This window comes from Chiloscyllium punctatum, chromosome 31 (genome assembly GCF_047496795.1).
Source record: "Chiloscyllium punctatum isolate Juve2018m chromosome 31, sChiPun1.3, whole genome shotgun sequence".
Classification (NCBI taxonomy): domain Eukaryota; kingdom Metazoa; phylum Chordata; class Chondrichthyes; order Orectolobiformes; family Hemiscylliidae; genus Chiloscyllium; species Chiloscyllium punctatum.
Window position 1 is genome coordinate 38,700,639 of NC_092769.1, and position 9,485 is coordinate 38,710,123.

The window sequence follows — 9,485 nt, forward strand, 5'->3', positions numbered from 1 at the left end:
AACCCCCTCATTTCCAGAATCAACGTAGTCAAACTCCTCAGCAAACCCCACCCCAGTGCCATCTCATGTAAGGCGATGAAGAATGTACAGAGTACTCCAGGTGTGGCCACACCAGCGCCCGATACAGCTGCAGCTCCTAATTTTAAACTCTATCCACTGGCAATGAAGGACATTATTCCATTTGTCTTCCAAATTAGCTGCTGTGCTCGCAAACCATACTTTTGTGTTTCATGCACAAGAACACCCAGGTCCCCCTGCACAGCAGCATTCTGTAATTTTTCACCATTTTAAAGTAGACCACTTTGTTATAGTTCCTACCAAAATGGATGACTTCACGTTTATTAACATTGTACTCCATCTGCCAGACCCTTGCCCACTCCCTTAACCTGTCTATATCCTTCTGCACACTTTGGCCTATCACTCATTTAAGTGGCTTCTGCGAACTACAACACACTACACTTGGTCTCTAACTCGAAGCAATCTACCTGAATTGTAAACAATTGCAGTCCCAACAATTGTAACCAATTGCATTCTCAACACTGATCCCTGAGACACATCACTAGCCACTGATTGTCAACCAGAAAAACACCCATTTATCCCCAATTTTTGCCTTTTGTTAGTTAACCATTCTTCTGTCCATGCTAATGCATTGCCCGTAACACTGTCCATCTTTATCTTATGCAGCAGCCTTTTGTGCAGCAACTTGCTGAATGCCTTTTGGAAATCAGGATACACCAGATTCACCAGTTCCCCATTGTCTACCATGCTCGTTATAACCTCAAAGAATTCCAATAAATCAGTTAAAGATGACTTGCCTTTCATGAACCCATGCTTCATTAAATCAATGTAGGTGTTGCATTTTTGTCAGGCAAACCAGGGCAGGACTTATATAATTAATGGCTGGGCCTTGGGGAGTTTTGCTGAGCAAAGAAACCAAAGGGTGCAGATGCATCATTCCTTGAAAGTGGAGTTGCAGGGAGACAGAGTGGGGAAGATGGTGTTTGGCATGCTTTCCTTCATCGGTCATAACATTAAGTGGAGGAGTCGAGATGTCATGTCTCAGCTGTACGGAACATTTTGTGAGGCCACATTTAGAATTATTACAGACAAATCCTGCTGACCATTTCTATCAAGGATTTTGTGAAACTTGAGAGGGTGTGGAAAAGATTTCCAAGAATGATGCTGGAACTGGAGTATTTAAGGTATAAGGTGAGGCTGAATCGGCTGGGGCTTTTCTCTTCCCTGCAGTGAGAGGAAAGGAGGCTGAGGAGTGGCCTGAACAAGACCTATAAAATCATGTGGGGCATTGATATGGTGAATAGCCCAGGCCTTTTTCCTCGAGTGAGAGAGTCCAAAACTAGAGGACAGCGGATTAAGGTGAGAGGAGAAACGTTTGAAAAGAACCTGAGGGGTAACCTTTTCACGTGTATGTATGGTTAAAGCTGCCAGTGGTAGTGGTGGAGGCGGGTTCAATTACTGCATTTAAAAGGCACTTGGATGGGTGTATGAACAGGTAACATTTAGAGGAAGATAGGCCAAATGTTTGGCAAATGGTACTCACTCAGATTGGGATGTCTGGTCAGTGCAGTTGGACCGAAGGGTATGTTTCTTTGCTGGATGTCTGTATGACTATAATCTTTGTTAAAACTGAAAAAAACCTCTATTCTTACCACAGCTGGAATACTGTGAATTGTTCTTTGGACTCAAATCACAAAGAAATGGTACACTGGAATGTGAGACAATCCACACGAGGTTTAGTCGACTGATCCTGAGAATACAGGGACTGTCTTGAGAGTAGAGATTGAGTCATTTGGGCCTATACTCAATGGAACATAGAAGATTCAGTGGTGACATTCTGAAACATCGATTATTTTCAGGAAACTTGATGGTGTAAATGCAGAAATGTTGTTTCCCCTTGTGGGAGAGTTTCGGACCAGGGAGTAGAATCTCTGAATTAGAGGTCACAAATTTCAGGCAGAACAGAATTTTGTCTCCCAGAATGTAGTGAATCTGTGGAATTCATTTCCACAGAAGACTGTCGAGATTGGGTCATTCAGTATTTCGAAGGCTGAAATGGACAGATTTTGATCTGGTAATTGAATCAATGCTTACAGTTAAAACGATGGAAAGTGAAGGTGAGGATTATCAGTTCAGCCATGATGTCATTGTTTGGAAGACCAAACTCCATTGGCTGAACAAGCTGCTTCTGGTTCCCTGTCATTGACCTTTGCTCTAAGTTACTCTTTTCAGAATTATATAGGCCACATTTAAATTTCATGTTTGAAGCCCAGCTGCTTCAATCTCTCCTCATCATGAAAAAAGACAGGGATCATCTTTCTCCCTGTTTGATGGCATTGCATTCTGCCTTGAATGCAGTGACCGCATTTATAGCCATAGAGTCCTCCAGTTCTGTTGAATATTTGTCAAACACAACCACGACTGTCACAGAAAAGGTTAAAGACAAATCAAAACTACATTTAAACTACCATATCAAGCACACTGTCAGCATGTGTTGCATGGAATAGACACGAATTGCATATTAAAGCTCTCTCAGCACTCATCCATTAAACACTGCAAGGGTTGTTCATAGATGATTTGCGTATGTGCCTGTAGATGATAATCTGCTTGTATAACAAAGTTTCGGTGCATAGTGTTGTTCCCTTTTTATTCTGGTATCAAGCATTTCAAAACCAGAAAGACAGTGGGTAGGAGTCCAAGCCCCTTTACACGGCTACATCAAATGTTTTCTGTGATTGTACAGCTCATGTAATGGGCTGGGTAAATCTCCCTCTATATTGTGCTGTCCAATGCAATCATGTCAAATATATTTTGGTTTAGACATAGAATAGAGCTGCGTCCAGGATTCCCTAAAAAAAACCCTCCCAGAGTAGGTACAACACAGAGTCGATACAGAATAAATCGACCTCGACAATATTAAACATTCCATGAGATGTGCAGTAAAGGTTAATTATAGTCTGAATAAGCATTGCCCTGAACCATTAAACATTCCTCAGCCAAGAATAATACTGCTGAGATACAATGAAAACGCTATCACAGTCTTGCAGCCTCATTCCTATCAAGCATTTCCAGATCACTCAATACTCAGACAGATTTTTGAGAAAATCTTGACTCAAATCTCTCTAATGACATGGATGAATGTGGCTGAGAGGATATGTTGGTGAGGTGTTGGATCAGGTTATTAAGGAAAACATCGTCCGATTGTGGAGAGGCAAAACACGGCATCAGATATAAAGAAAAAAGGGGAGAAGGCAGGAGGGGAAGAGAGAAAAATAGAGACAGAAATATTAGCTGTGCCAATGTATCTCTGAATTATAGATTTTTGACTAAATATGAGAACTGATACTTCTGTCATTCAACAATCATACAACTTATGTATTAAAAAGTCCTAACATCAATTAGTATTGGAATCCATTGAGTTATTTGCATTTTTTCCACAATTCGTGTGCTGTGCTTGTGGGGAAATATAAATTAGGGTTTTGTGGTTCTGTAATCTATTCTGAGAATTCTATTTCTGTGTCTATTTACATAAATGCTTAATTGGCTTCAAGGAAGTGATGATGACAGCAAAGCCAGATGAACAAAGTGATTTGTTGGTAAGATTCAAATCGAAACAAGTATGTTTTAAGAATATTGACCATTTGTAGAAGTGAATACAAATTTATGAAGACGAATTGCAACAGATTTTATTGATTGAAAACTTTTATTTAGGTTAAAAATTCAGTGCTGAAAATTCTACAATTAAACTTAAATGTTGAACTGATCTTCTCTGAATGACCAATGATTTATATTGTAGTCCGTTTAGACGGTGCAACATCACTCAAAGTGTGTGTTAGAACATTCACATGAAATACTTGAAATGACATCAGGAACTGCCGCAACAATTACATTTAATTGATATAGTTGTTGTGAGGTTTTGTTACACGTTTACTTTCTGGTTAGGGTCAGCGATGAGTCCCTATCCCCAATTGCCCATTGAATAACTTGCTAAAGCCACTTCAGAACACAGTCAATTACTTCCCAGTGGGTCTGGAATCTCATGTCGGCCAGACCATGGAAAGGTGACAGATGCCTTGGCATTCGTGCAGCAGCTGTTTTTGTATTTTTCCATTGACTCGGGCTACATGGTCACCATTTGGCTTTCTTTCTGATTCCAGGATTTCTTTAAATTCAAATTTCACCCTGGGCAAACGATGGTATTCCAAACCCTGGCCATTCAACATCAAACTGGAGTTCGAGAATCCTGGTCTCATGATATCACCACTGTGATCCTAATGTGGGAAATGCACAGAAAGCACAGAAATGCAATAAATCTGACACTTTACTTCATGAACAAATATTGGAGTGCAATACTGGCAAGAACTCTCTTGCTGTTCACAGCAACACCACAGGAGACTTTGCATCCAATCATCAATCTTAAATGTGTACCGGGCTCTGTCTGAACAGCCTGACTCACCATAATTTGCATTTTTGAATTCTGCACTGACTTATGAAAAAGTTAGTCACATATCCCAAGAAGGTAGTCATCAGCTGCCTTTTTGAAGGTCTGCCATCTTGCTCGGCTAATTATGGTTGAACTTTCTTAAGCTTTATTACAACCAAATGGCTTCTCAGTCGAGACTGTAGTGCTGGAAAAGCACAGCAGGTCAGGCAGCATCCGGAACAGGAGAATCGGGGTTTCGGGCATGAGGCCTTCATTAAGATACCTGATGAAGTTGTTATGCCTGGAACGTTGATTCTCCTGCTCCTTGGATGCTGCCTGACCTGCCGTGCTTTTCCAGCACTACACTCTCAACTCTGGTCTCCAGCACCTGCAGTCCTCACTTTCTTAGTCAGGTTCGGCACAGGAAAGGAACCATCGCCTTTTTGTTGAACAGGTAGGCAGGCCAGGTAGGAAAGTCACACATCCTCCTCTGAAGGACAATACTGAACCATGTAACATGTTTCAAAACTTTGGTAGGTCTGTGATTATCATTCATTACCCCAGCATTTTCTTTTCATACTCTTTCATGAATTGAAGCTACCATGGTAGAGATTGATTCTGGAACTTTGCTCCAAACCTTTTGATTGCTTATTAAATACCCATAGTGCCTCCTCAACCACTTTCTCAAACTGTCATGTTAGCTTGAATGATTTTTTTTATTGACTCATGGAACACGGTGGTTGCTTTCAGTTGTCTGCAGGTGTCCTTCAGAAGATGGCAGTAAGCTGCCTTTCTGAAATAACATGTTCCAAAATGGCCTGAGGAAGGGAGTTCCAGATTTTGACCCAGTTACAGTAAAGGATCGATGATATATTTCCATGTCAGGAGTGGTTTCGAGAGGAGCTTACAGTGGTGCTGTTCCCATGTATCTGCTATTCTTGTCCATCGAGATGCAAGTGGTAGTGTGAAGGTACTGTCTAAGGAAGTGGCTAAGTTTCTGCAGTGCAGTATTTTAGATAGTGCATATGGCAGGTATGCCTGAAGAAGGGCTTATGCCCGAAACGTTGATTCTCCTGCTCCTTGGATGCTGCCTAACCTGCTGCGCTTTTCCAGCAACTCATTTTTCAGCATACGGCTGGTACTAAGCATCAGATATGGAGGCAATGGACGCTTGTGGATGTGCTGCTGATCAAGTGGGATGCTTTGTCCTGGACAATGCCTAACTTCTTGAGTGCAGTTGAAGGTGCTCCTATCCAGTCAAGGGGTGAGCTGTGCTATTACTCTCCTGACTTCTGTCTCTTATAGTCAATTGTCTTTGCAAGTCAGAAGGGTGAGTTACTCGCTGCAGTATTCCTCACCTCTGTCCTGTTGTTACAAACATTGTATTTATATGGAGTGTCCAGCTCAATTTCTAATGAACAATAAAACCCAGGATGTCGATGGTGAGGGATTCAGTGAAGGTAACACTATTGAATGTCAAGGGGTTTTGGTTAGCTTCACTCCTATTGTCAATGGTCTTTGTCTCGCAGTTTTGTGGTGTGAATGCTATTTGTCACTTGTCAGCTCAAGTCTGGATATTGTCCAGATTTTGTTGCGTTTGAATGTGGACTGAGGAGTCACAGAAAAAGTGCTAGATCAATGCACATTTCACCTCTGACCTTCTGATGGAGGGAAGGTCATTGCTGAAGCAGCGGAACATGATTGGGCCAAGAACACTTTCTTTAGGAACTCCAACAGAGATTTGCTTTGGCTGAGACGACTGACCTCTAACAAGCAGAGCCATCTTCCAATGTGGGAGGTCTGACTGCAGGCAGCAGGGAGTTTGTCAACTGATACCCATTGAATCTAGTTTTGCTAGGACTCCATAATATCACACTCTGTCGAATGTGACTTTAATGTGAAGGGCTGTCACTCTCCCCTCATTTCTGGAATTCAGTTCTTTGTCCATGTTTAAATCAAGTCTGTAATTCAGTCATGAGCTGAGTAGGCCTTGCATGACCCACATTTATGCAGGTTATTGCTGAGCTAGTACTGCTTGATAGCACTGTGGAAAGCACTTTCCGATACCTAACTCATGATTGAGCATGGACTGATGGGGCAGTAATTCACCAGGGTGGTTTGACCTGTTTTCTGTGCCCAGGACATACCTGGCCTATTTTCCAGATTGTCCATGCCAGTGTTGTAGCTGTACCGGGAGTGCTTGGCTAGCACAAGTCATCAGTATTATTGCCAGAATTTTGTCAGGCTCCATAGCATTTGCAGTAACCAGTGCCACTCGCCCAACAGTGTCTTGAGTTCACGTGGAGCGAAGCGAATTCCCTGCTGACAGGTATCTGTAACATTGGTGATCTATGGAAGATGCTGAGATGGATCAGACAATTGGCACATCTGGCTGAAGGTTGCTGTGAATGCTTCAGCCTTAACTTTTGCGCTGATGTGTTGTTCTTTCCAAAGCAGAGCAAGGGAATATTTGTGGAGCTTATTCCTTCAATGAGTTGTTTAATTATCAACCTTAATTCACTACTTGATGTGGCAGCACTGTGGGCTCAGACCCCAGCTTCCTGAATTAATGGTCTAGCCACAATATCGAGGAGATAGTGAGGACTGCAGATGCTGGAGATCAGAGCTGAAAATGTGTTGCTGGAAAAGCGCAGCAGGTCAGGCAGCATCCAAGGAGCAGGAGAATTGACGTTTCGTGTATGAGCCCTTCTTCAGGATTCCTGAAGATCGCTTATCCTTTGTATTTTGTAGATTCCAACAATACATCATATATTCACTTAAATTGTTAGTCTCGAAAATGCTTTACTTCACAGACTTTAGGATATAATGTTCTGTTTTCAAATCTTCTCTCCGACAGGCAAGGTCATCGATGTCACACTGGCTTTCCTCCTCACTAATTGCAAAACCAAATGTTTTTCACCTCATCTTTGAACTTACTAATCAAAATGGCTCCATTCTTGACTAGACCGTTCATATACTCTGCAAACATCAAAGGATCCAGCACCAAGTCAGATAATAAGCCACTGGACACAAGATGTCTTCACAATGACTACCTTCAAACATCACCTTCTGCCAACAAATAAACCTTCGATGCATTTGCCAAACTGCACCAGATCCCATGAACCCTTACCTTTTTGAAGATGCAAGATCTGGTTAAAAACCTGATTGAAGTCAAGAAGCATTACATCCACTTTTTACACCCGATGTCACATCTTATTGCCTCTCCGGAAAACAGAATCAACCACTTCCGATATGATATCACTTCCACAGTGTCAAGAACAAACGGACAGATTGCTGTAGGTCTCAACATTGTATTTAATTCCATTCCCATTTTCCACAATGAAACAGAAGCGACACAAGATTATTTCAGCTAGATTAAATTATCTGTCAGAGAGATAAGAAGAGTTACCATGCTGAATTTTATTGCTTAAACTTTACTTTCCCAAATTTTAATTGATGCTGTCTCTTAGATTTACTTATTAACTTCCCTCAAGCCTTCTACTTTTAAGCACAGGTTTATGAGCGAAACTACGTATTGTCATTTAGCTCCTTTCACCTGATGGTAACTCTTCTTATCTCTCTGACAGATAATTTACTCTAGCTGAAATAATCTTGTGTCTCTTCTGTTTCATTCTGGGAAATGGGAATGGAATTGAATACAATGTTGAGACCTACAGCAATCTGTCCGCTTGTTCTTGACCCTGTCAGTGTGTGTTCACCCTCAGAGGGAGGAAGACTGTTTGTGCTGATAATACGGAAAGTAGCGCCTGATGGATCATTCTCAGCTGGCGCGCAACTTCCTGTTTCTATGTGCCAGCAGCAAGCCACACATCTCACTTCTGATCAGAAAATAAACCCAGGGGATGCAATCTGGCGGAAACATCTGTCAATGTGGCCTATATCAGGACACAGAGTGTGAAGCGATCACATCGAAGTGACATTTGCAAATCGACATTTCGATCTCTGTTTCATGGTCTGAGTCCAGGACATCATCGGACGAGTCTCTCGACCATCGAACAAGCTCATTCGATTCACTAACGTCTGGAACATATCGACATGCACCTTGTCATGTCTTTGATCTTGTACTCCTTGTTACTCTCTCTTCAGATTTAATGTTCCCAGTTTTTGATTCTGCCTTCTGTATCCATCACCTCCCCAGCCGAATACATTCTGTTTGATCTGTTTTCTAAATTTTGATCAACTAAACAAATAATACAGTTTTGTACAGACAGGTATGTCGGTCTGTCAGATTAACAGAATCAATATATGGAGAGATCACCTTGTCAGTATCTAACTCTGACCGACATTGAATTCAAATAAACCACAGCACTGTATGGATTCAAACTTTGCAAATCCTCTCTCTTTGAATGAGCTTGTTCTAACGGTTAATTATTTTCTTGATTATTTCAGAAACTATGACTAAAAATCCCTATTTTTAACAAAGTTTCAAATATTATTAAAAGTTGCAGCACTGGCATTTCCTACAGCGAGCTTTGTGGTGTTTAAATGTTCTGGTCAAAATTTGCTTCAAGCAGAAGACCTAATCATTGGTTTCTCCGAGTTCCCAGCCATTGTCCTTGCAGTTCCATAATAACTGCAAGCAATTGATAAGCCCCAGAATGAACAGAATGTCCAGGCCCTGTTCACATCCAAACGCCATGATGTAGGCCTCGAAGATCTCCGTTTCTTCCTGTCACGCCAACCCAAGCAGTACATGCTCAACCTCAACTACATTTCCTTTCAATCCTCCCACTTCCTCCAAACCAAAGGGGTAGCCATGGACACCTGGAAAGACCCCAGCTATGCCTGCCTCTTCGTCAGATATGTGGAACAGTCAATCTTGCACAGCTACACTGGTACCATTGCCCACCTTTACCACCGCTACATTGATGACTGTATCAATGCCACCTCATGCTACCACTAGGAGGTTGAACAGTTCATCAACTTTAATAAGACCTTCCACCCTGACCTAAACTTCAGAGGGACCATCTCGGACACCTCGCTCCCTTTCCGAGACCTCTCCACCTCTATCTCCAGTGACCAA